At 44.3% G+C, this 26,268-nt stretch overlaps 1 long non-coding RNA gene across 1 annotated transcript in view; it reads left to right on the top strand.

Moving 5' to 3' along the window:
• Positions 1-1,629: 1,629 nt before the first annotated feature.
• LOC307181145 overlaps positions 1,630-26,268 on the top strand; it is a 730,603-nt gene continuing 705,964 nt past the window's right edge. The window contains exon 1 of the long non-coding RNA XR_013826009.1: positions 1,630-1,662. This is a non-coding gene — a long non-coding RNA (uncharacterized lncRNA). The remainder of the gene's footprint in view (positions 1,663-26,268) is intronic.

Below are 26,268 nucleotides of genomic sequence, written 5' to 3'. Positions count from 1 at the left end.
AATCATCATACCTGAATCCACTCATTGTGATGCTAAGGGCCTGATGACATAGATTTCATTGCTGAGTGATATTGCTTTGTAAGTAAATACCACAACTTCTTTATCCATTTTTCACTTTCTGCGATGTTGAACTTGTACTGTAAATGAGGTTCTTGTAAACAGAGCCGTTCCAAACTTTGGGGTGGCTGTGTCTTTTTGATTTTAATTTCCCTAAGCTATAGGACCATAAGTGGAAGTGCCCTAGGTTCTGTTGCTTTGTTTTTTAGATGTTTCAGGAAACACCATACACTTCTCCCGAGTGGTTGTTGGCAATTTACATCCCGCCCATCAGCATAACAAGGCTCCCAGTTCTCCATGGCCTGTCCTGCCTTTCTGGATTTTACACTTTTTTCAGATGGCCCTTTTGACCGGGGGGAAGTGAGACTTCATTGTAGTGCAGATTTCCTTTGCAAGCTTGCTTGGTTGGCCAAAAAGGGCGTATGCGTTTTTTCCTGAATATATTCAGGAAAAAACGCATACGCCCTTTTTGGCCAAGTGCATCATTGTGGACGTTCTGCCTCTTTTCCTATGCTTTCAATGCAATTCCAGTCTACCTCCTGAAATCGGTTTCCTACAATTCTGCCCCGCTTTCAAGTCCTCTTGGCAGCCTTACTTCAGTCTATTTTTGGACGATAGCTGTCATTTATAACTCTGCAGGTTTGTGAATTACAGTGCCCCTGAGCTCCTTTCTTCAACTCGCTTTCTTGTGACCTGGCTGCAACACCGCAGGATGGCTTCAGGCCCTAATCTGGTTCTGGCCCGGCATGCTGAGCCTTTGGTTAATTCCTCTTCCTGGTGGGAAATGAGAGTTAAATTTGCCCGTCCAGACACCTCCAGCTAGCCTCTCATTGGTTCTCGCTATTCCTGTTCATCTTCCGCAGAAATTGCAAACTGGGCCAGACAGGAGGTTAAAGGGACTGACTCTCCAAGTGGGGAGAGTGTTAGTAAAGCGTCTGGAATGTTCCACCCGAGTACCAGGGGAGGAAAACTGAGACATATTTGAACACGTCTCCCGATCACATGGTTGATCATACTCTAGGTTCCACATGCATGTTTTAGCTGAAGGAAGAATACCTTAAACCTGGGTAGTTGAAACCCGTGGAATGGGTACCATGCAATATGACTTCAAAGGGTCTTCATTTGCTCACAGAACCTCTCCAATCCTATCACTGCTGCGTTTATGCCCCTGTACACATGCTTGATTCTCTTTTGGAGACATAGCAATCCATAGGTTTTAAGATACTTACTAGTCAGGTACATTCTTAGGCGTTTAATATGCGGTGTTGAGTCCATTTCGTTGAGCAAGGAGTAGCTCTTGTCTATTCCATATTTGACTTAAGGAACTTTATCTGTGCTCATTTCAATCTCTGGTTTTATGCAGCACCCCAACTCACCTTTCCCCTTAAGCAAGCATAAGTTGGTTTTCTGAATTTGAGACCCTGTTCTGTTCTGTAATTCAGTTCCTGTGTAGCCAAGTTTACATTCCATGTATTACTGATATCTTATGATGTTTCTTTTTCTGTGTGACTTATTTCAGTTAGAATCATCGTACCAGAATCTACTCATTATGCTGCTACGGGCCTGATGACATAGATTTCATTGCTGAGTGATACTGCATTTTACGTAAGTACCACAAGTTCTTTTTCCATTTTTCACTTTTTGCGATGTTGAACTTGTACTGTAAATGAGGTTCTTGTAAACAGAGCCGTTCCAAACTTTGGGGTGGCTGTGTGTTTTTGATTTTAATTTCTCTAAGCTATAGGACCATAAGTGGCAGTGCCCTAGGCTCTGTTGCTTTGTTTTTTAGATGTTTCAGGAAACACCATACACTTCTCCGGAGTGTCTGTTGGCAATTTACATCCCGCCCATCAGCATAACAAGGCTCCCAGTTCTCAATGGCCTGTTGCCTTTCTGGATTTTACACTTTTTTCAGATGGCCCTTTTGACCGGGGGGAAGTGAGACTTCATTGTAGTGCAGATTTCCTTTGCAAGCTTGCTTGGTTGGCCAAAAAGGGCGTATGCGTTTTTTCCTGAATATATTCAGGAAAAAACGCATACGCCCTTTTTGGCCAAGTGCATCATTGTGGACGTTCTGCCTCTTTTCCTATGCTTTCAATGCAATTCCAGTCTACCTCCTGAAATCGGTTTCCTGCAATTCTGCCCCGCTTTCAAGTCCTCTTGGCAGCCTTACTTCAGTCTATTTTTGGACGATAGCTGTCATTTATAACTCTGCAGGTTTGTGAATTACAGTGCCCCTGAGCTCCTTTCTTCAACTTGCTTTCTTGTGATTTGGCCGCAACACCGCAGGATGGCTTCAGGCCCTAATCTGGTTCCGGCCCGGCATGCTGAGCCTTTGGTTAATTCCTCTTCCTGGTGGGAAATGAGAGTTAAATTTGCCCGTCCAGACACCTCCAGCTAGCCTCTCATTGGTTCTCGCTATTCCTCTTCATCTTCCGCAGAAATTGCAAACTGGGCCAAACAGGAGGTTAAAGGGACTGACTCTCCAAGTGGGGAGAGTGTTAGTAAAGCGTCTGGAATGTTGCACCCGAGTACCAGGGGAGGAAAACTGAGACATATTTGAACACGTCTCCCGATCACATGGTTGATCATACTCTAGGTTCCACATGCATGTTTTAGCTGAAGGAAGAATACCTTAAACCTGGGTAGTTGAAACCCGTGGAATGGGTACCATGCAATATGACTTCAAAGTGTCTTCATTTGCTCACCGAACCTCTCCAATCCTATCACTGCTGCGTTTATGCCCCTGTACACATGCTTGATTCTCTTTCGGAGACATAGCAATCCATAGGTTTTAAGATACTTACTAGTCAGGTACATTCTTAGGCGTTTAATATGGGGTGTTGAGTCCATTTCGTTCAGCAAGGAGTAGCTCTTGTCTATTCCATATTTGACTTAAGGAACTTTATCTGTGCTCATTTCAATCTCTGGTTTTATGCAGCACCCCAACTCACCTTTACCCTTAAGCAAGAATAAGTTGGTTTTCTAAATTTGAGACCCTGTTCTGTTCTGTAATTCAGTTCCTGTGTAGCCAAGTTTACATTCCGTGTATTACTGATATCTTATGATGTTTCTTTTTCTGTGTGACTTATTTCAGTTAGAATCATCATACCTGAATCCACTCATTGTGCTGCTAAGGGCCTGATGACACAGATTTCATTGCTGAGTGATATTGCTTTGTAAGTAAATACCACAACTTCTTTATCCATTTTTCACTTTCTGCGATGTTGAACTTGTACTGTAAACGAGGTTCTTGTAAACAGAGCCGTTCCAAACTTTGGGGTGGCTGTGTCTTTTTGATTTTAATTTCCCTAAGCTATAGGACCATAAGTGGAAGTGCCCTAGGTTCTGTTGCTTTGTTTTTTAGATGTTTCAGGAAACACCATACACTTCTCCCGAGTGGTTGTTGGCAATTTACATCCCGCCCATCAGCATAACAAGGCTCCCAGTTCTCCATGGCCTGTCCTGGCTTTTTGGATTTTACACTTTTTTCAGATGGCCCTTTTGACCGGGGGGAAGTGAGACTTCATTGTAGTGCAGATTTCCTTTGCAAGCTTGCTTGGTTGGCCAAAAAGGGCGTATGCGTTTTTTCCTGAATATATTCAGGAAAAAACGCATACGCCCTTTTTGGCCAAGTGCATCATTGTGGACGTTCTGCCTCTTTTCCTATGCTTTCAATGCAATTCCAGTCTACCTCCTGAAATCGGTTTCCTGCAATTCTGCCCCGCTTTCAAGTCCTCTTGGCAGCCTTACTTCAGTCTATTTTTGGACGATAGCTGTCATTTATAACTCTGCAGGTTTGTGAATTACAGTGCCCCTGAGCTCCTTTCTTCAACTCGCTTTCTTGTGACCTGGCCGCAACACCGCAGGATGGCTTCAGGCCCTAATCTGCTTCCGGCATGGCACGCTGAGCCTTTGGTTATTTCCTCTTCCTGGTGGGAAATGAGAGTTAAATTTGCCCGTCCAGACACCTCCAGCTAGCCTCTCATTGGTTCTCGCTATTCCTGTTCATCTTCCACAGAAATTGCAAACTGGGCCAAACAGGAGGTTAAAGGCGCTGACTCTCCAAGTGGGGAGAGTGTTAGTAAAGCATCTGGAATGTTGCACCCGAGTACCAGGGGAGGAAAACTGAGACATATTTGAACACGTCTCCCGTTCACATGGTTGATCATACTTGGGTTCCACATGCATGTTTTAGCTGAAGGAAGAATACCTTAAACCTGGAGAGTTAAGACCCGTGTAATGGGTACCATGCAATATGACTTCAAAGGGTCTTCATTTGCTCACCGAACCTCTCCAATCCTATCACTGCTGCGTTTATGCCCCTGTACACATGCTTGATTCTCTTTCGGAGACATAGCAATCCATAGGTTTTAAGATACTTACTAGTCAGGTACATTCTTAGGCGTTTAATATGCGGTGTTGAGTCCATTTCGTTGAGCAAGGAGTAGCTCTTGTCTATTCCATATTTGACTTAAGGAACTTTATCTGTGCTCATTTCAATCTCTGGTTTTATGCAGCACCCCAACTCACCTTTACCCTTAAGCAAGCATAAGTTGGTTTTCTAAATTTGAGACTCTGTTCTGTTCTGTAATTCAGTTCCTGTGTAGCCAAGTTTACATTCCGTGTATTACTGATATCTTATGATGTTTCTTTTTCTGTGTGACTTATTTCAGTTAGAATCATCATACCTGAATCCACTCATTGTGCTGCTAAGGGCCTGATGACACAGATTTCATTGCTGAGTGATATTGCTTTGTAAGTAAATACCACAACTTCTTTATCCATTTTTCACTTTCTGCGATGTTGAACTTGTACTGTAAACGAGGTTCTTGTAAACAGAGCTGTTCGAAACTTTGGGGTGGCTGTGTCTTTTTGATTTTAATTTCCCTAAGCTATAGGACCATAAGTGGAAGTGCCCTAGGCTCTGTTGCTTTGTTTTTTAGATGTTTCAAGAAACACCATACACTTCTCCCGAGTGTCTGTTGGCAATTTACATCCCGCCCATCAGCATAACAAGGCTCCCAGTTCTCCATGGCCTGTCCTGCCTTTCTGGATTTTACACTTTTTTCAGATGGCCCTTTTGACCGGGGGGAAGTGAGACTTCATTGTAGTGCAGATTTCCTTTGCAAGCTTGCTTGGTTGGCCAAAAAGGGCGTATGCGTTTTTTCCTGAATATATTCAGGAAAAAACGCATACGCCCTTTTTGGCCAAGTGCATCATTGTGGACGTTCTGCCTCTTTTCCTATGCTTTCAATGCAATTCCAGTCTACCTCCTGAAATCGGTTTCCTGCAATTCTGCCCCGCTTTCAAGTCCTCTTGGCAGCCTTACTTCAGTCTATTTTTGGACGATAGCTGTCATTTATAACTCTGCAGGTTTGTGAATTACAGTGCCCCTGAGCTCCTTTCTTCAACTCGCTTTCTTGTGATTTGGCCGCAACACCGCAGGATGGCTTCAGGCCCTAATCTGGTTCCGGCCCGGCATGCTGAGCCTTTGGTTAATTCCTCTTCCTGGTGGGAAATGAGAGTTAAATTTGCCCGTCCAGACACCTCCAGCTAGCCTCTCATTGGTTCTCGCTATTCCTCTTCATCTTCCGCAGAAATTGCAAACTGGGCCAAACAGGAGGTTAAAGGGACTGACTCTCCAAGTGGGGAGAGTGTTAGTAAAGCGTCTGGAATGTTGCACCCGAGTACCAGGGGAGGAAAACTGAGACATATTTGAACACGTCTCCCGATCACATGGTTGATCATACTCTAGGTTCCACATGCATGTTTTAGCTGAAGGAAGAATACCTTAAACCTGGGTAGTTGAAACCCGTGGAATGGGTACCATGCAATATGACTTCAAAGTGTCTTCATTTGCTCACCGAACCTCTCCAATCCTATCACTGCTGCGTTTATGCCCCTGTACACATGCTTGATTCTCTTTCGGAGACATAGCAATCCATAGGTTTTAAGATACTTACTAGTCAGGTACATTCTTAGGCGTTTAATATGGGGTGTTGAGTCCATTTCGTTCAGCAAGGAGTAGCTCTTGTCTATTCCATATTTGACTTAAGGAACTTTATCTGTGCTCATTTCAATCTCTGGTTTTATGCAGCACCCCAACTCACCTTTACCCTTAAGCAAGAATAAGTTGGTTTTCTAAATTTGAGACCCTGTTCTGTTCTGTAATTCAGTTCCTGTGTAGCCAAGTTTACATTCCGTGTATTACTGATATCTTATGATGTTTCTTTTTCTGTGTGACTTATTTCAGTTAGAATCATCATACCTGAATCCACTCATTGTGCTGCTAAGGGCCTGATGACACAGATTTCATTGCTGAGTGATATTGCTTTGTAAGTAAATACCACAACTTCTTTATCCATTTTTCACTTTCTGCGATGTTGAACTTGTACTGTAAACGAGGTTCTTGTAAACAGAGCCGTTCCAAACTTTGGGGTGGCTGTGTCTTTTTGATTTTAATTTCCCTAAGCTATAGGACCATAAGTGGAAGTGCCCTAGGTTCTGTTGCTTTGTTTTTTAGATGTTTCAGGAAACACCATACACTTCTCCCGAGTGGTTGTTGGCAATTTACATCCCGCCCATCAGCATAACAAGGCTCCCAGTTCTCCATGGCCTGTCCTGGCTTTTTGGATTTTACACTTTTTTCAGATGGCCCTTTTGACCGGGGGGAAGTGAGACTTCATTGTAGTGCAGATTTCCTTTGCAAGCTTGCTTGGTTGGCCAAAAAGGGCGTATGCGTTTTTTCCTGAATATATTCAGGAAAAAACGCATACGCCCTTTTTGGCCAAGTGCATCATTGTGGACGTTCTGCCTCTTTTCCTATGCTTTCAATGCAATTCCAGTCTACCTCCTGAAATCGGTTTCCTGCAATTCTGCCCCGCTTTCAAGTCCTCTTGGCAGCCTTACTTCAGTCTATTTTTGGACGATAGCTGTCATTTATAACTCTGCAGGTTTGTGAATTACAGTGCCCCTGAGCTCCTTTCTTCAACTCGCTTTCTTGTGACCTGGCCGCAACACCGCAGGATGGCTTCAGGCCCTAATCTGCTTCCGGCATGGCACGCTGAGCCTTTGGTTATTTCCTCTTCCTGGTGGGAAATGAGAGTTAAATTTGCCCGTCCAGACACCTCCAGCTAGCCTCTCATTGGTTCTCGCTATTCCTGTTCATCTTCCACAGAAATTGCAAACTGGGCCAAACAGGAGGTTAAAGGCGCTGACTCTCCAAGTGGGGAGAGTGTTAGTAAAGCATCTGGAATGTTGCACCCGAGTACCAGGGGAGGAAAACTGAGACATATTTGAACACGTCTCCCGTTCACATGGTTGATCATACTTGGGTTCCACATGCATGTTTTAGCTGAAGGAAGAATACCTTAAACCTGGAGAGTTAAGACCCGTGTAATGGGTACCATGCAATATGACTTCAAAGGGTCTTCATTTGCTCACCGAACCTCTCCAATCCTATCACTGCTGCGTTTATGCCCCTGTACACATGCTTGATTCTCTTTCGGAGACATAGCAATCCATAGGTTTTAAGATACTTACTAGTCAGGTACATTCTTAGGCGTTTAATATGCGGTGTTGAGTCCATTTCGTTGAGCAAGGAGTAGCTCTTGTCTATTCCATATTTGACTTAAGGAACTTTATCTGTGCTCATTTCAATCTCTGGTTTTATGCAGCACCCCAACTCACCTTTACCCTTAAGCAAGCATAAGTTGGTTTTCTAAATTTGAGACTCTGTTCTGTTCTGTAATTCAGTTCCTGTGTAGCCAAGTTTACATTCCGTGTATTACTGATATCTTATGATGTTTCTTTTTCTGTGTGACTTATTTCAGTTAGAATCATCATACCTGAATCCACTCATTGTGCTGCTAAGGGCCTGATGACACAGATTTCATTGCTGAGTGATATTGCTTTGTAAGTAAATACCACAACTTCTTTATCCATTTTTCACTTTCTGCGATGTTGAACTTGTACTGTAAACGAGGTTCTTGTAAACAGAGCTGTTCGAAACTTTGGGGTGGCTGTGTCTTTTTGATTTTAATTTCCCTAAGCTATAGGACCATAAGTGGAAGTGCCCTAGGCTCTGTTGCTTTGTTTTTTAGATGTTTCAGGAAACACCATACACTTCTCCCGAGTGTCTGTTGGCAATTTACATCCCGCCCATCAGCATAACAAGGCTCCCAGTTCTCCATGGCCTGTCCTGCCTTTCTGGATTTTACACTTTTTTCAGATGGCCCTTTTGACCGGGGGGAAGTGAGACTTCATTGTAGTGCAGATTTCCTTTGCAAGCTTGCTTGGTTGGCCAAAAAGGGCGTATGCGTTTTTTCCTGAATATATTCAGGAAAAAACGCATACGCCCTTTTTGGCCAAGTGCATCATTGTGGACGTTCTGCCTCTTTTCCTATGCTTTCAATGCAATTCCAGTCTACCTCCTGAAATCGGTTTCCTGCAATTCTGCCCCGCTTTCAAGTCCTCTTGGCAGCCTTACTTCAGTCTATTTTTGGACGATAGCTGTCATTTATAACTCTGCAGGTTTGTGAATTACAGTGCCCCTGAGCTCCTTTCTTCAACTCGCTTTCTTGTGACCTGGCCGCAACACCGCAGGATGGCTTCAGGCCCTAATCTGGTTCCGGTACGGCACGCTGAGCCTTTGGTTATTTCCTCTTCCTGTTGGGAAATGAGAGTTAAATTTGCCCGTCCAGACACCTCCAGCTAGCCTCTCATTGGTTCTCGCTATTCCTGTTCATCTTCCGCAGAAATTGCAAACTGGGCCAAACAGGAGGTTAAAGGCACTGACTCTCCAAGTGGGGAGAGTGTTAGTAAAGCGTCTGGAATGTTGCACCCGAGTACCAGGGGAGGAAAACCGAGACATATTTGAACACGTCTCCCGTTCACATGGTTGATCATACTTGGGTTCCACATGCATGTTTTAGCTGAAGGAAGAATACCTTAAACGTGGAGAGTTGAGACCCGTGGAATTGGTACCATGCAATATGACTTCAAAGGGTCTTCATTTGCTCACCGAACCTCTCCAATCCTATCACTGCTGCGTTTATGCCCCTGTACACATGCTTGATTCTCTTTCGGAGACATAGCAATCCATAGGTTTTAAGATACTTACTAGTCAGGTACATTCTTAGGCGTTTAATATGCGGTGTTGAGTCCATTTCGTTGAGCAAGGAGTAGCTCTTGTCTATTCCATATTTGGCTTAAGGAACTTTATCTGTGCTCATTTCAATCTCTGGTTTTATGCAGCACCCCAACTCACCTTTCCCCTTAAGCAAGCATAAGTTGGTTTTCTAAATTTGATACCCTGTTCTGTTCTGTAATTCAGTTCCTGTGTAGCCAAGTTTCCATTCCGTGTATTACTGATATCTTATGATGTTTCTTTTTCTGTGTGACTTATTTCAGTTAGAATCATCATACCTGAATCCACTCATTGTGCTGCTAAGGGCCTGATGACACAGATTTCATTGCTGAGTGATATTGCTTTGTAAGTAAATACCACAACTTCTTTCTCCATTTTTCACTTTCTGCGATGTTGAACTTGTACTGTAAACGAGGTTCTTGTAAACAGAGCCATTCCAAACTTTGGTGTGGCTGTGTCTTTTTGATTTTAATTTCCCTAAGCTATAGGACCATAAGTGGCAGTGCCCTAGGTTCTGTTGCTTTGTTTTTTAGATGTTTCAGGAAACACCATACACTTCTCCAGAGTGGTTGTTGGCAATTTACATCCCGCCCATCAGCATAACAAGGCTCCCAGTTCTCCATGGCCTGTCCTGCCTTTCTGGATTTTACACTTTTTTCAGATGGCCCTTTTGACCGGGGGGAAGTGAGACTTCATTGTAGTGCAGATTTCCTTTGCAAGCTTGCTTGGTTGGCCAAAAAGGGCGTATGCGTTTTTTCCTGAATATATTCAGGAAAAAACGCATACGCCCTTTTTGGCCAAGTGCATCATTGTGGACGTTCTGCCTCTTTTCCTATGCTTTCAATGCAATTCCAGTCTACCTCCTGAAATCGGTTTCCTGCAATTCTGCCTTGCATTCAATGCCTCTTCATAGCCTTACCTCAATATATTTTTTAAAAATAGTTGGCCTTTATAACTCTGCAGGTTTTTGAATTGCAGTGGCCCTTAGCTCCATTTTTTAGCTCTTATTTTTGTGGTATTGCCCCATAACCACAGGATTCCTTGAAGCCCTATTTTTCTTCTGAGGCACCTGCTGTGCCTTTGGTTAACTCTTCTTACTGATGTGATATTAGAGTGACATGTGCCCATTGAAACCGCTACAGCTAGTTTCTCACTGGTTCCCCCTATTCCCATTCATCCTCTGCACTAACTGCAGACTGTGCGATACCAGAACTTAAAGGCATTGACTCCATGTGGGGATGTTGTTAGTAAAGCGGCTGGAATGTCGATCCGGAGCCCCAGGAGAGGAAAAATGAGGTGCGTTTTAGAAACCTTTCCCGATCATATGGTATACCAGTCGCTGGGTTTCCCAAGCATGGTTTAGCTGTAGGAAGATTCCCTTCAACCTGGAGTGTTGGGACCCTTGGACTGAGTAGCATGAAGTATTGCATTAAACTTTCGGCAGTTGCTCACCAAAGCTCACCAATCCTGTCAGCCCCAAGTGTCCAGCCTTATGTCTTATCCAGCTGTGGGTTTATATGTGGTCAATCCAGGTTGCATCACAGCCCCTGAGCGAATTTTGTAAGAATTTTTCTCTCTTTCATTGTTTCAGCGTTTTGTTTTTAAAATTTATTTCTATAATGGGGTTTAGCTCCTTTTCACTGCTGTGTTTGTGCCGCTCTGCACACACTTGATTCCCTTATGGAGATATATCAATACATGGGTTTTAAGATTCTTATTCCTCAGATATATTTCTCTGCGGTGTATAGGGTGTGTTGAGGCCTGTTCATTGAGCAAGGTGTAGATCTTGTCTAATACCTATTTGGTTTATTGAACGGTATCTGTGCTAATTTCAAACTCTGGTTTTATGCATCACCCCACCTCTCCTTTCCCCTTAAGCTGACATAAGTGTGTTTTCTAAATGTGAGACACTGTTCTGTTCTGTAATTCATTTCTTGTGCAGCCATATTTACCCTCCCTCTATAAGTGATATCTTATGATATGTTTCTTTTTCTGTTTGACTTATTTCAAGTAGTATTATCGGACCTAAATCCACTCTTTATCCTTCTACTAGCCTTATTACATTGATTTCATGGTGAAGAGATATTCCATTGTACATAAGTACCACATCTTCTTTATCCATTGTTCTCTTTCCTGGGATATTTAAGGTGTACTGAAGTTGAGGTTCTTGTAAACAGAGTAGCCCTAAACTGTGGTGTGCTTGTGTCTTGTTGATTTTTAGACTTCCCTAGATATACTCCCATGATTGGAAGTGTCCTATGCTCTGTAGCTCTGTTTTTTAGATGATTTAGGAACCACCATACACTTCTCCAGAGTGGCTCTCGGCAGTTCACACACTGCCCATCAGCGTATAAAGGCTCCCTGTTCTCCATGGCCTGTCCTGCATTTCTGGTTTTTACAATTTTTTAGGATGGCCCTTTTGACCGGTGGGAAGTGAGACTTCTTTGTTGTGCACATTTGCATTGCTTGCTTGCTTCGTTGCCCATAAAGTGCGTATGCGTTTTTTCCTGGATATAATCAGGAAAAAACGCATACGCCCTTTTGGGCCAACTGCATCATTGTCGAAATTCTGCCGCTTTTCATGTGCGTTAAAGACGAGTCCAATCTATCTCTTGAAATCTGTTTCTTGCAATTCTGTCTTGCATTCAGATCCTCTTCTTTGCCTTACCTCAACATATTTTTGGACGTTAGTTTTCATTTATAACTCTGCAGGTTTGTGAATTGCAGTGACCCTGAGCTCCATTTTTTAAGTTGCTCTTTTGTGAGCTGGCCTCAAACCCGCAGGATTGCTTCAGGCCCTATTTTGGCTCCGGCGAGGCAGGCTGAGCCTTTCTTTAATTCTTATTCTTAATGGGAAATTAGAGTGATATGTGCCCGTCCAAACCCCTACAACTCTTCTCTCATTGGTTCCCCCTCTTCCCGTTCATCCTCCTCACAATTTGCAAAATGTGTGAAACAGAAGTTTAAATGTGCTGATTCTCCAAGTGGGGAGATTCTAAGTAGCGTGGCTGGAATGGTGAACAGGAGCACCAGGAGAGGATAAATGAGGTGCATTTTAGACACATCTCCCGATCACATGGTGTACAGTCCTCTGGGTTTTCCATGCATGTTTTAGCTGTAGGAAGATCCCTTGAACCTGCAGATTTGGGACCCATTGAATGGGTACCAGGTAGTATTACTTTAAAGGGTGTGCATTTCCTCACCCAACCTCACATTTCTCTTAGCGCAAACAGTTTCCAGCCTTATGTCTCATCCTGCTGTGGGTCTAGATGTGTTCAATCCATGTTGCATCACCGTCCCTGAGGAAAAGTTGTAAGAGGTTTTCTCTGTCTCTCTGTCGTTTATTTTTTTCAATTTATTACTATATTGGTTACAGCTGATTTTCAAAGCTCTGTTTCTTGCTGCTGTACATCCACTTGATTCGCGTACAGAGAGACATCAATAAATTCTTTTTCAGATTCTTACCAGTCGTATATATTCTTTTCCGGTGACTTGAGTGTGCTGAGTGCAGTTCTTTTAGCTACCGTGTAGGCCTTGTTGATTATCAGTTTGGTATTTGGAATGGTATCTTTGCTAATTTCAACCTCCTGGATGATGCCTCACCCCTCCCCACCTTTCCCGTTTAGCAGCCTTATGCGTGTTTTCTACATATTTGACTATGTTTTTGTTTTGTAATTTATTTCATGTGTAGCCATTTTGGATTCCACCTTTAAGTGATATCTTATGATATGTGTCTTTTTCTTTTTGAATTCTGTCACTTAGAATGATCATACGTAACTCCTCCGGAGTTGTTACAACTGGCCATATTTCATTGATTTCCAGGCTGAATAATATTCCACTCTACCTAAGTACCACATCTCTATCCATTTTTTCCCTCCAGAGACATTTAAGTTATATCCTAGTCGAGGATCTTTTAAACAGAGAGGGGGTAAACATTGGGGTGCCTGTGTCCTCTCGATTTTTGTTTTTCCCAAGATATACGCCCATGAGTGCAAGTGCCCTATGCTCTGTAGCTCATTTTTTAGATGCTTTAGTAAACACAATACACTTCTCCAGAATGGCCGTTGGCAATATACATTTCCACTATAAGTCTCACAGGGCTCCCTCTTCTCGTTGCCCTGTCCTGCATTTCTGTTGTTTACGCTTTATGAGGATGGCTCTTCTGACTGATGCGAAGTGATATCTTTTGTAGTATTGACTTCCAGTGCCCACCTGTTTGGTTGGCTAAAAAAGTGTATGCCCTTTTCTTGAATATATACAGAAAAGAACGCATACACCCTTTTTGGCCAACTGCAATGTTGGCAATGTTGGCAATGTTCAGCTCCTTTTCTTGTGCTTAATGGCGAGTCCTTTCTACCTCCTCAAATCCCTTTCCTGCCATTCTCCCTTGCTTACAAGTCCTTTTCTCTGACTTTCCTCAAGACATTTTTCAGTGATGGATATTTTCAACTCTGCAGTTTTGTGAATTTTACTGCCCCTGAGTTCCATTGTTCAACTCGTGTTTATGGGAACTGGCCACAAAGCAGCGGGATTTCCTCAAGCCCTATACTGTTTCCATGGGCAACCCTAGCCTTTGGTCAATTCGTCTTCCTGATTGGAAATTAGAGTGACATGTGCCTGTCTGAACACCTAGGACTTGTCTCTCATTGTTCCTCATCCTTCCGCTTCATCCTCTGGACAAATTCCAAACTGTACGCAACAGGATGTTGACAGTGCTGACATCTCCAAGTGGGGAGACTGTTAGTAAAGACGCTGGAGGGGTGAACCCGAGCACCAGGAGATGAGGAGATGAGATGCCTTTTCCAAACTCTTCCCGATCAGACGGTATACCATCCTCTGGGTGTGACAGACATGTTTTAGCAGTAGGAAGAGTCCCATTCATGTAAGGAGAACACCAGGGCTTTTTCAAAATCAGTGTCTCCCCGAAACCCAAACTGGGGAAGTTTTTAAGCTACGGCTACACATATGTTCATTAAGGGCCTTGGGAAGTAGGCAGAGTCCAAACTTTAGATGATTGAAGTCTTCAGGGTCAGAAGCACTCACCACCAGCTTCCCTTAGGCTACACTTTAACTGTCATTGATAGATGATGTCAATAAAAATATCTATTCTTTTTCAGATTATTTCCCCTTATAGGTTATTGCAAAATGTTGAGTGTAGTTCCCTGTGCTATACAGTAGTTCCTTGTTGATGATCTATTTTATACATAGCAGTGTGTATGTGTTCATTCCAAACTGTTAATTTATCCCTCCTCCCACCTTTCCCCTTTGGTAATAATAAATTATAAGATTTTATACTTCTCAGAAATGGGGGAGCTGAAAGAGAGGTATCATTTTCAATGGAAAAGCATTTAAAACAAGATTGAAGGTTTAACCAAGATTATTAGCTGTACATCCTTGGAAAGAAATCACTTCGTTTCTCTAATATTGACCTGACAAATAAGACAAACCTTTTCACTGAACTTGCTTATAAAAAGTGATGGAAATATCAAATGGAAGTGTTAAAAACATCTTATTTTACCCGAGCCTTATACACTGTTCTATGTTAACTACAGTTTGGCTCACACATCTGTTCATTGAGGTTACAATAGTCTCAATTTCTGTTACTGATCCTCCAGAGTGGACCCCAACAAGTGTCCCCCTGCCCAGTGTCATTGGGGCCAACAGATCGAGACTGAGTTTGGTTCACAAGCAAAGGAAACTTTATATTTTGATCAGAGAATGGAGAGGTGAGAGCATGCACTACCCCGTGGGCTGTGGGCTGGGCTGCTGTGTAGAGATCCTGTCAGAGTCAGTGGGAGGGAGGGAGGCGGCGGAGCTCTCGAGGGCCGGGTTGGCTGTAGCTCAGGCTCTATATCGTGGAGTCTGCACTGGGCCCCAGGAGCTGAGGTGTCGACCCAGCCATTCTGCACTAGGAAATCTGGTCTGAAGTGCCGGGTGTGGAACCTCTGCATGCGGGACCCTAGGAGCACGTGAAATTAGACAAAGCACAAAGGATAAAAAAGGTTAGACTTGACTTTATTGCCCAGATTCTATTTTTATCTCCCAGGGATTTTTAATGGGCTTTGCTGGGGACAAACCCCTCCTCTGCCTTTTGTCCCGTTCCTCATTCTTGGAGTGCTGAGGGTGCAGACCCTTCTTCTGTAACTGCTGAGTGCTGAGTTGGGAGCCCTCATACCCTGGGGCGAGGGTCAGAGCTTCTCCCCAGCAGCCTCCCGGTGACGTTGATTGTCCCCAGGACCCCTGCCTCCCTGCTCGTCCACCTGAGCACCAGCATTGGAAGTGTTATAGATTCTAATGACCTTTAAGGGTCCAGGAAAGAGATGTGCAGAGACGCTGTGGGGGCCGGTTTCACCCCGCCCCACATTTGTTCGGCCACCTTAGGCTGACCGTCTCTGCCAGCCTAGATGCTCTGACCAGTAGTCTGCGCTTTCTTCAGTTAGGCCCCTGAATTAACGTACAAACAGCACCAGGTGTCAGAGCCCTGCCCGCTCAACTCCCAGACAGTCCAGGGTCAGTGGTGACCAAGGACCATGATGGCTACTGAGTCAACAGCCTTTTGAAGTAAACAGGAGTCCAGCCGGTCTTATTGGCCACCATCATCACGGTGTCTGTAGGCTTTTCTATGGTGACAGTGTGGTATACTGTTCCCCCGCCAAGATTATTAGCTCCCCTCTGGGTGCAGTAAGTCCTGCAAGCAGTAGTCTACTCTTTTGGGACACACTCTTGTTGTTTTATGAGAGAAACTCCAGGTCAAGTGATGTTCACACGAGTCGTCATGGTGCCCTGTTGCCCCCGGTTATCTCTCTGGATGTTGGAGTTGGAGGGCCTCCTCACTCGAGGTCGGTGTGCCCACGGAGCGAACCCTGCAACTTCAGGGCATGGTTGGTGGTTAGGATCACCACGTGGGGTCCTTTTCCCTTAGGAGGGAGGTGGCCTTTTGGGCTGCTGATTTCCAGGTTTTTAGATACCGCCAGTATCTTGGCCAGATGTGGCAGTGGGCCAAGCCCCTTAGTGACCGTAGTTTATCCTACCTGGATGGCATTCTTGCATTGTTCCATTTCAAGTGGTCCCAGTTTTTGCACTAATTCTCCAATGGCGATTCACCTTTCACCGGGAATGTAAAGGTCAAAGGGTTTAGCTAAATTAGGGAGTTCCAGGGCAAGGGTCTGAATTGACTGCTCTTTCCATTCTTGAAAGGTCACTTCTGGATTCTATTCAAAAGGATCATCATCTTTTCCTTTCAGTGTTTCATATAGAGGCCCAGCTAGTAGACTGTAGTTAGGGATCCAGAAGCAGCAAACCCTGGCCTCCCCAGGAACCCCTAAGCTGTCTTCTAGTTTTAGAAAGGGGTAAGGCTGAAAATGGTTTCTTCCCTTTCCTGGGATGGGCTTCTCTGACCTTCTGTGAGAATGAAGCCCAGGCAGGTCACCGCAGTCTGTGATATTTGAGCTTTTTCTTGGACAACTTCTATCCTTTATTGGCTTGGTAGTTCAGAGGCCTCCTTAGTAGGGCTGGTGATCAGAATGTCGTCTGCATATTGAAGGAGGGTTTCCTTTTCCAGAGGTAGAACTTTTAGGTCTTTAGCTAAGCTTTCCCCAAAGATGGTGTGGGAATTTTTGCACTCTTGGGGCCAGACGGCCCGGAAGTATTGTTTTAGTTGTATGTTGAGTCCTGCCACTCACAAGCCAAAATTTCTTGTGACTCTGGGACTAATGGAATACAAAAGAAGGCATCATTGAAGACTAATACAGAATACCATGTCCTGGTGGTTGGTAGAATGACCAGCAGGGTGTAGGAATTAGGAGCAACTGGAGGTATATCCTCGGTGGCTTCACTGACTGTCCTGACATCCTTTACCAGGTCCCCAGCGGCCCATGGGGCTCTCGTGGTCAGACCAATCCCAGAATATGGAGCTCACCTGGGCAGGTACCCCACCCCCACCCCAGTCCACGGGGCTCTCGTGGTCAGGCCCCTCCCAGGATACAGAGCTACCCTTGCAGGTACCGTGGCAGGGCTGGGCACACAGGAACCGTGCACATAGCCCTCATTGCAGAGCACCCCCAGCTCACCTGTCGCTCAGAGCTGACACAGAGCACCTCAGAGCAGGACTTGAACTAACAAACAGCAGCTGCGACAGGTCTGTGACCCTGGGCATCACTCCGTGAGGCCTCCCTCCACCTGGTCTTCCAGAGACTTCCACTGCACCCGGGGCACCAGACCTCTGTCTCCAACCACCACCCACCCCTCCTCTCCCTGACTCCTGGGTTCCTCTCATTAGGAGAGGGTTTTCTTGACGTTGTCTCCCACTCATGGGCCAGATAAAATGATTAGAAAACAAGCCAAAGCTGCAGCCCCTTGTCTATCCTGACTCTCAGGAGCCCACACCTGTTCCTTGGACCTGGCCGGTTCAGCAAGTTCCATTTTCTGCAACTGTGAGCCCCTGAGGGGTGATGATTGGCTGACCTGGGCAGCCTTACCGTGCCGGCCAGCCCTCCCCAGGTGTGCCTGGGTTGAGATCAATATAAATACCACTCCAGGCAGCAAGAGCCCCTGCAGCCGTGCCTGACGCCATTTTCTCTGCCCTGTCAGCAGTCTCGGGGCTGGGCTGGTGGGAGGGAGTGAGAGGCCACGGCTTTGTGGGTGGCCCAGTGTGAGTGGGGCTCTGCTGGACTTTCTGCAGCAGTTGCCAGGCTGCCACCTGCTAAAGAAGAGGGTGTGTCACCCATACCTGCTGCTGGAATTTCTCCCTGGGCAGAGGTGAGGAAGGAAAAAAGCAGTGGGGGCAGGGACAGGACGGGTATCTCAGGCAGGGAAATGGAAATCTTCCAGAAGAGCACCCAGGGCCAGGACCATCCTGGCTGGCCTGCAGGCACCAAGTCGGCCGGCATGCTGTCACTCGTGTGGCTCTATGGCCCTTCCTCTAGGCTTTCAAGTCCTTGTATATATTCAGGTGTTTTACCTGGGACGGGTGGGAATAGTTCAGCAGCAACTGGCCTGGGGCTCAGCTCACGTTTACTCACAGATGCCTCGGCACGGTGCCCCAGCTTTGCAATGAGGACGCTTGTTGCGTGGGGGCTGCTGGCTGAATGGGAGACGATTCCCCACCACTGACCAACTTCAGAATTGTTTACAACTGGAGCAAGTGCCCTGATACGGTTTTCCTCTGTGTAACTGGTGGGTTCTGTGTTTTTTTTCTCTTTTTCGTTTTTGGTTCAAGGTAGATTTTATTCCTCTTTTTTGTATTTACAGATATAAGCATGGAAATAATTTATTCATATAAATACATGTATGTGCAGGGAATAATTGTTTTTTCTGTTTTATTTTTTAAATTTTACTTCTTTTTAATTTTGAATTTTATTTTATATTTTTATACAGCAGGTTCTTATTGGTTATCTATTTTATACATATAAATGTATACATGCCAATCCCAGTCTCTCAACTCCTCCCACCACCACACCCCCAACAGCTTTCCCCCCTTGTTGTCCATACGTTTGTTGTCTACATCTGTTGCTCTATTTATGCCTTGCAAAATGGTTAATCTGTACAGTTTTTCTAGGTTCCACATATATGCATGAATATACAAGATTTGTTTTTCTCTTTCTGACTTACTTCACTCTGTATGACAGTCTCTAGATCCATCGACGTCTCTACAAATGACCCAATTTCATTCCTTTTCATGGCTTAGTAATATTCCATTTTATATATGTACCACAGCTTTATGCATTCGTCTGTCTGTGGGCATTTAGGTTGCTTCCATTACCTCGATATTGTAAATAGTGATGCAATGAACATTGCGGTGAATGACTCTTTTTGATTTATGGTTTTGTCTGGGTATATGTCCAGTACTGGGATTGCTGTATCATATGGTAATTCTATTGTTAGTTTCTTAAGAAATTCCATATTGTTCTCCATAATGACTGTATCAATTTATATTCCCAACAATAGTGGAAGAGGGTTCCTTTTCTCCACACCCTTTCCAGCATTTTTTGTTTGTAGATTTTCAATGATGCCTATTCTACCAGGTGTGAGGTGATACCTCATTGTTGAATCCATTTCGTTGAGCAAGGGGTAGCTCTAGTCTATTACATATTTGGCTTATGGAACGGTATCTGTGCTAATTTCAAACTCTGCTTTTATGCAGCACCCCAACTCACCTTACCCCTTAAGCAGGCATAAGTTGGTTTTCTAAACTTGAGACCCTGTTCTGTTTTGTAATTCAGTTCATGTGTAGCCAAGTTCACATTCCGTGTATTAGTGATACCTTATGATGTTTCTTTTTCTGTGTGACTTATTTCACTTAGAATCATCGTGCCTCAATGCACTCATGATGCTGGTACGGGCCTGGTGACATAGATTTCATTGCTGAGTGGTATTCTGTTGTACAGAAGTACCGCAACTTCTTTATCCATTATTTGCTCTCTGGGATATTTAACTTGTGCCGTAGAAGAGATTCCTGTAAAAAGAGCCGTCCCAAATTTTGGGGTTGCTGTGTCTTTTTGATATTAATTTCCCTAAGCTATAGGACCATAAGTGGAAGTGCCCTAGGCTCTGTTGCTTTGTTTTGTAGATGTTTCAGGAAACACCATACACTTCTCCCGAGTGTCTGTTGGCAATTTACATCCCGCCCATCAGCAACAAGGCTCCCAGTTCTCCATGGCCTGTCCTGCCTTTCTGGATTTTACACTTTATTCTGATGGCCCTTTTGACCATGGGGAAGTGAGACTTCATTGTAGTGCAGATTTCCTTTGCAAGCTTGCTTGGTTGGCCAAAAAGGGCGTATGCGTTTTTTCCTGAATATATTCAGGAAAAACGCATACGCACTTTTTGGCCTAGTGCATCACTGTGGACGTTCTGCCTCATTTCCTATGCTTGAAATGCAATTCCTGTCTACCTCCTGAAATTGGTTTCCTGCAATTCTGCCCCGCTTTCAAGTCCTCTTGGCAGCCTTACTTCAGTGTATTTTTGGACGATAGCTGTCATTTATAACTCTGCAGGTTTGTGAATTACAGTGCCCCTGAGCTCCTTTCTTCAACTCGCTTTCTTGTGACCTGGCTGCGACACCGCAGGATGGCTTCAGGCCCTAATCTGGTTCCTGCATGGCACGCTGAGCCTTTGGTTAATTCCTCTTCCTGGTGGGAAATGAGAGTTAAATTTGCCCGTCCAGACACCTCCAGCTAGTCTCTCATTGGTTCTCGCTATTCCTGTTCATCTTCCGCAGAAATTGCAAACTGGACCAAACAGGAGGTTAAAGGCGCTGACTCTCCAAGTGGGGAGAGTGTTAGTAAAGCGTCTGGAATGTTGCACCCGAGTACCAGGGGAAGAAAACTGAGACATATTTGAACACGTCTCCCATTCACACGGTTGATCATACTCTGGGTTAAACATGCATGTTTTAGCTGAAGGAAGAATACCTTAAACCTGGAGAGTTGAGACCCGTGGAATGGGTACCATGCAATATGTCTTCAAAGGGTCTTCATTTGCTCACCGAACCTCTCCAATCCTATCACTGCTGCGTTTATGCCCCTGTACACACGCTTGATTCTCTTTTGGAGACATAGCAATCCATAGGTTTTAAGATACTTACTAGTCAGGTACATACCTAGGCGTTTAATATGGGGTGTTGAGTCCATTTCGTTGAGCAAGGAGTAGCTCTTGTCTATTCCATATTTGGCTTAAGGAACTTTATCTGTGCTCATTTCAATCTCTGGTTTTATGCAGCACCCCAACTCACCTTTACCCTTAAGCAAGCATAAGTTGGTTTTCTAAATTTGAGACCCTCTTCTGTTCTGTAATTCAGTTCCTGTGTAGCCAAGTTTACATTCCGTGTATTACTGATATCTTATGATGTTTCTTTTTCTGTGTGACTTATTTCAGTTAGAATCATCATACCTAAATCCACTCATTGTGCTGCTAAGGGCCTGATGACACAGATTTCATTGCTGAGTGATATTGCTTTGTAAGTAAATACCACAACTTTTTTATCCATTTTTCACTTTCTGTGATGTTGAACTTGTACTGTAAACGAGGTTCTTGTAAACAGAGCCGTTCCAAACTTTGGGGTGGCTGTGTCTTTTTGATTTTAAATTGCCTAATCTATAGGACCATAAGTGGAAGTGCCCTAGGCTCTGTTGCTTTGTTTTTCAGATGTTTCAGGAAACACCATACACTTCTCCCGAGTGGTTCTTGGCAATTTACATCCCGCCCTTCAGCATAACAAGGCTCCCAGTTCTCCATGGCCTGTCCTGCCTTTCTGGATTTTACACTTTTTTCAGATGGCCCTTTTGACCTGGGAGAAGTGAGACTTCATTGTAGTGCAGATTTCCTTTGCAAGCTTGCTTGGTTGGCCAAAAAGGGCGTATGCGTTTTTTCCTGAATATATTCAGGAAAAAACGCATACGCCCTTTTTGGCCAAGTGCATCATTGTGGACGTTCTGCCTCTTTTCCTATGCTTTCAATGCAATTCCAGTCTACCTCCTGAAATCGGTTTCCTGCAATTCTGCCCCGCTTTCAAGTCCTCTTGGCAGCCTTACTTCAGTCTATTTTTGGACGATAGCTGTCATTTATAACTCTGCAGGTTTGTGAATTACAGTGCCCCTGAGCTCCTTTCTTCAACTCGCTTTCTTTTGAGCTGGCCGCAACACCGCAGGATGGCTTCAGGCCCTAATCTGGTTCCGGCCCGGCATGCTGAGCCTTTGGTTAATTCCTCTTCCTGGTGGGAAATGAGAGTTAAATTTGCCCATCCAGACACCTCCAGCTAGCCTCTCATTGGTTCTAGCTATTCCTGTTAATCTTCCGCAGAAATTGCAAACTGGGCCAAACAGGAGGTTAAAGGAACTGACTCTCCAAGTCGGGAGAGTGTTAGTAAAGCGTCTGGAATGTTGCACCCGAGTACCAGGGGAGGAAAACTGAGACAAATTTGAACACGACTCCCGTTCACATGGTTGATCATACTCTGGGTTCCACATGCATGTTTTAGCTGAAGGAAGAATACCTTAAACCTGGAGAGTTGAGACCCGTGTAATGGGTACCATGCAATATGACTTCAAAGGGTCTTCATTTGCTCACCGAACCTCTCCAATGCTATCACTGCTGCGTTTATGCCCCTGTACACATGCTTGATTCTCTTTCGGAGACATAGCAATCCATAGGTTTTAAGATACTTACTAGTCAGGTACATTCTTAGGCGTTTAATATGCGGGGTTGAGTCCATTTCGTTGAGCAAGGAGTAGCTCTTGTCTATTCCATATTTGGCTTAAGGAACTTTATCTGTGCTCATTTCAATCTCTGGTTTTATGCAGCACCCCAACTCAACTTTCCCCTTAAGCAAGCATAAGTTGGTTTTCTAAATTTGAGACCCTGTTCTGTTTTGGAATGCAGTTCCTGTGTAGCCAAGTTTACATTCCGTGTATTAGTGATATCTTATGATGTTTCTTTTTCTGTGTGACTTATTTCAGTTAGAATCAGGGTACCTGAATCCACTCATTATGCTGCTACGGTCCTGATGACATAGATTTCATTGCTGAGTGATACTGCATTGTACGTAAGTACCACAAGTTGTTTATCCATTTTTCACTTTCTGTGATATTGAACTTGTACAGTAAACGAGGTTCTTGTAAACGGAGGCATCCCAAATTTTGGGGTGGCTGTGTCTTTTTGATTTTAATTTCCCTAAGCTATAGGACCATAAGTGGAAGTGCCCTAGGCTCTGTTGCTTTGTTTTTTAGATGTTTCAGGAAACACCATACACTTCTCCTGAGTGTCTGTTGACAATTTACATCCCGCCAATCAGCATAACAAGGCTCCCAGTTCTCCATGGCCTGTCCTGCCTTTCTGGATTTTACACTTTTTTCAGATGGCCCTTTTGACTGGGGAGAAGTGAGACTTCATTGTAGTGCAGATTTCCTTTGCAAGTTTGCTTGGTTGGCCAAAAAGGGCGTATGCGTTTTTTCCTGAATATATTCAGGAAAAAACGCATACGCCCTTTTTGGCCAAGTGCATCATTGTGGACGTTCTGCCTCTTTTCCTATGCTTTCAATGCAATTCCAGTCTACCTCCTGAAATTGCTTTCCTGCAATTCTGCCCCGCTTTCAAGTCCTCTTGGCAGCCTTACTTCAGTATATTTTTGGACGATAGCTGTCATTTATAACTCTGCAGGTTTGTGAATTACAGTGCCCCTGAGCTCCTTTCTTCAACTCGCTTTCTTGTGACCTGGCCGCAACACCGCAGGATGGCTTCAGGCCCTAATCTGGTTCCTGCACGGCACGCTGAGCCTTTGGTTAATTCCTCTTCCTGGTGGGAAATGAGAGTTAAATTTGCCCGTCCAGACACCTCCAGCTAGTCTCTCAATGGTTCTCGCTATTCCTGTTCATCTTCCGCAGAAATTGCAAACTGGACCAAACAGGAGGTTAAAGGCGCTGACTATCCAAGTGGGGAGAGTGTTAGTAAAGCGTCTGGAATGTTGCACCCGAGTACCAGGGTACGAAAACTGAGACATATTTGAACACGTCTCCCGTTCACATGGTTGATCATACTCTGGGTTCCACATGCATGTTTTAGCTGAAGGAAGAATACCTTAAACCTGGAGAGTTGAGACCCGTGGAATGGGTACCATGCAATATGACTTCAAAGGGTCTTCATTTGCTCACCGAACCTCACCAATCCTATCACTGCTGCGTTTATGCCCCTGTACACACGCTTGATTCTCTTTTGGAGACATAGCAATCCATAGGTTTTAAGATACTTACTAGTCAGGTACATTCTTAGGCGTTTAATATGGGGTTTTGAGTCCATTTCGTTGAGCAAGGAGTAGCTCTTGTCTATTCCATATTTGGCTTAAGGAACTTTATCTGTGCTCATTTCAATCTCTGGTTTTATTCAGCAACCCAACTCACCTTTCCCCTTAAGCAAGCATAAGTTGGTTTTCTAAATTTGAGAACCTGTTCTGTTTTGGAATTCAGTTCCTGTGTAGCCAAGTTTACATTCCGTGTATTAGTGATATCTTATGATGTTTCCTTTTCTGTGTGACTTATTTCAGTTAGAATCATCGTACCTGAATCTACTCATTATGCTGCTACGGGCCTGATGACATAGATTTCATTGCTGAGTGATACTGCATTGTACGTAAGTACCACAAGTTCTTTATCCATTTTTCACTTTCTGTGATATTGAACTTGTACGGTAAATGAGGTTCTTGTAAACAGAGGCGTCCCAAACTTTGGGGTGGCTGTGTCTTTTTGATTTTAATTTCCCTAAACTATAGGACCATAAGTGGCAGTGCCCTAGGCTCTGTTGCTTTGTTTTTTAGATGTTTCAGGAAACACCGTACACTTCTCCCGAGTGGTTCTTGGCAATTTACATCCCGCCCTTCAGCATAACAAGGCTCCCAGTTCTCCATGGCCTGTCCTGCCTTTCTGGATTTTACACTTTTTTCAGATGGCCCTTTTGACCTGGGAGAAGTGAGACTTCATTGTAGTGCAGATTTCCTTTGCAAGCTTGCTTGGTTGGCCAAAAAGGGCGTATGCGTTTTTTCCTGAATATATTCAGGAAAAAACGCATACGCCCTTTTTGGCCAAGTGCATCATTGTGGACGTTCTGCCTCTTTTCCTATGCTTTCAATGCAATTCCAGTCTACCTCCTGAAATCGGTTTCCTGCAATTCTGCCCCGCTTTCAAGTCCTCTTGGCAGCCTTACTTCAGTCTATTTTTGGACGATAGCTGTCATTTATAACTCTGCAGGTTTGTGAATTACAGTGCCCCTGAGCTCCTTTCTTCAACTCGCTTTCTTTTGAGCTGGCCGCAACACCGCAGGATGGCTTCAGGCCCTAATCTGGTTCCGTCCCGGCATGCTGAGCCTTTGGTTAATTCCTCTTCCTGGTGGGAAATGAGAGTTAAATTTACCCATCCAGACACCTCCAGCTAGCCTCTCATTGGTTCTCGCTATTCCTGTTAATCTTCCGCAGAAATTGCAAACTGGGCCAAACAGGAGGTTAAAGGAACTGACTCTCCAAGTGGGGAGAGTGTTAGTAAAGCGTCTGGAATGTTGCACCCGAGTACCAGGGGAGGAAAACTGAGACAAATTTGAACACGACTCCCGTTCACATGGTTGATCATACTCTGGGTTCCACATGCATGTTTTAGCTGAAGGAAGAATACCTTAAACCTGTAGAGTTGAGACCCGTGTAATGCGTACCATGCAATATGACTTCAAAGGGTCTTCATTTGCTCACCGAACCTCTCCAATCCTATCACTGCTGCGTTTATGCCCCTGTACACACGCTTGATTGTCTTTTGGCGACATAGCAATCCATAGGTTTTAAGATACTTACTAGTCAGGTACATTCTTAGGCGTTTAATATGGGGTTTTGTGTCCATTTCGTTGAGCAAGGAGTAGCTCTTGTCTATTCCATATTTGGCTTAAGGAAGTTTATCTGTGCTCATTTCAATCTCTGGTTTTATGCAGCACCCCAACTCTCCTTTCCCTTAAGCAAGCATAAGTTGGTTTTCTAAATTTGAGACCCTGTTCTGTTTTGGAATGCAGTTCCTGTGTAGCCAAGTTTACATTCCGTGTATTAGTGATATCTTATGATGTTTCTTTTTCTGTGTGACTTATTTCAGTTAGAATCATCGTACCTGAATCTACTCATTATGCTGCTATGGGCCTGATGACATAGATTTCATTGCTGAGTGATACTGCATTGTACGTAAGTACCACAAGTTCTTTATCCATTTTTCACTTTCTGTGATATTGAACATGTACGGTAAATGAGGTTCTTGTAAACAGAGGCGTCCCAAACTTTGGGGTGGCTGTGTCTTTTTGATTTTAATTTCCCTAAACTATAGGACCATAAGTGGCAGTGCCCTAGGCTCTGTTGCTTTGTTTTTTAGATGTTTCAGGAAACACCATACACTTCTCCCGAGTGTCTGTTGGCAATTTACATCCCGCCCATCAGCATAACAAGGCTCCCAGTTCTCCATGGCCTGTCCTGCCTTTCTGGATTTTACACTTTTTTTCAGATGGCCCTTTTGACCGGGGGGAAGTGAGACTTCATTGTAGTGCAGATT

The sequence above is a fragment of the Stenella coeruleoalba genome, assembly GCF_951394435.1.
Source record: "Stenella coeruleoalba genome assembly, contig: scaffold_147, whole genome shotgun sequence".
In the NCBI taxonomy this organism is placed as follows: Eukaryota; Metazoa; Chordata; class Mammalia; order Artiodactyla; family Delphinidae; genus Stenella; species Stenella coeruleoalba.
The sequence above is the reverse complement of the archived record's forward strand: the minus strand, read 5'-3'. Positions and strand labels throughout refer to the sequence as shown.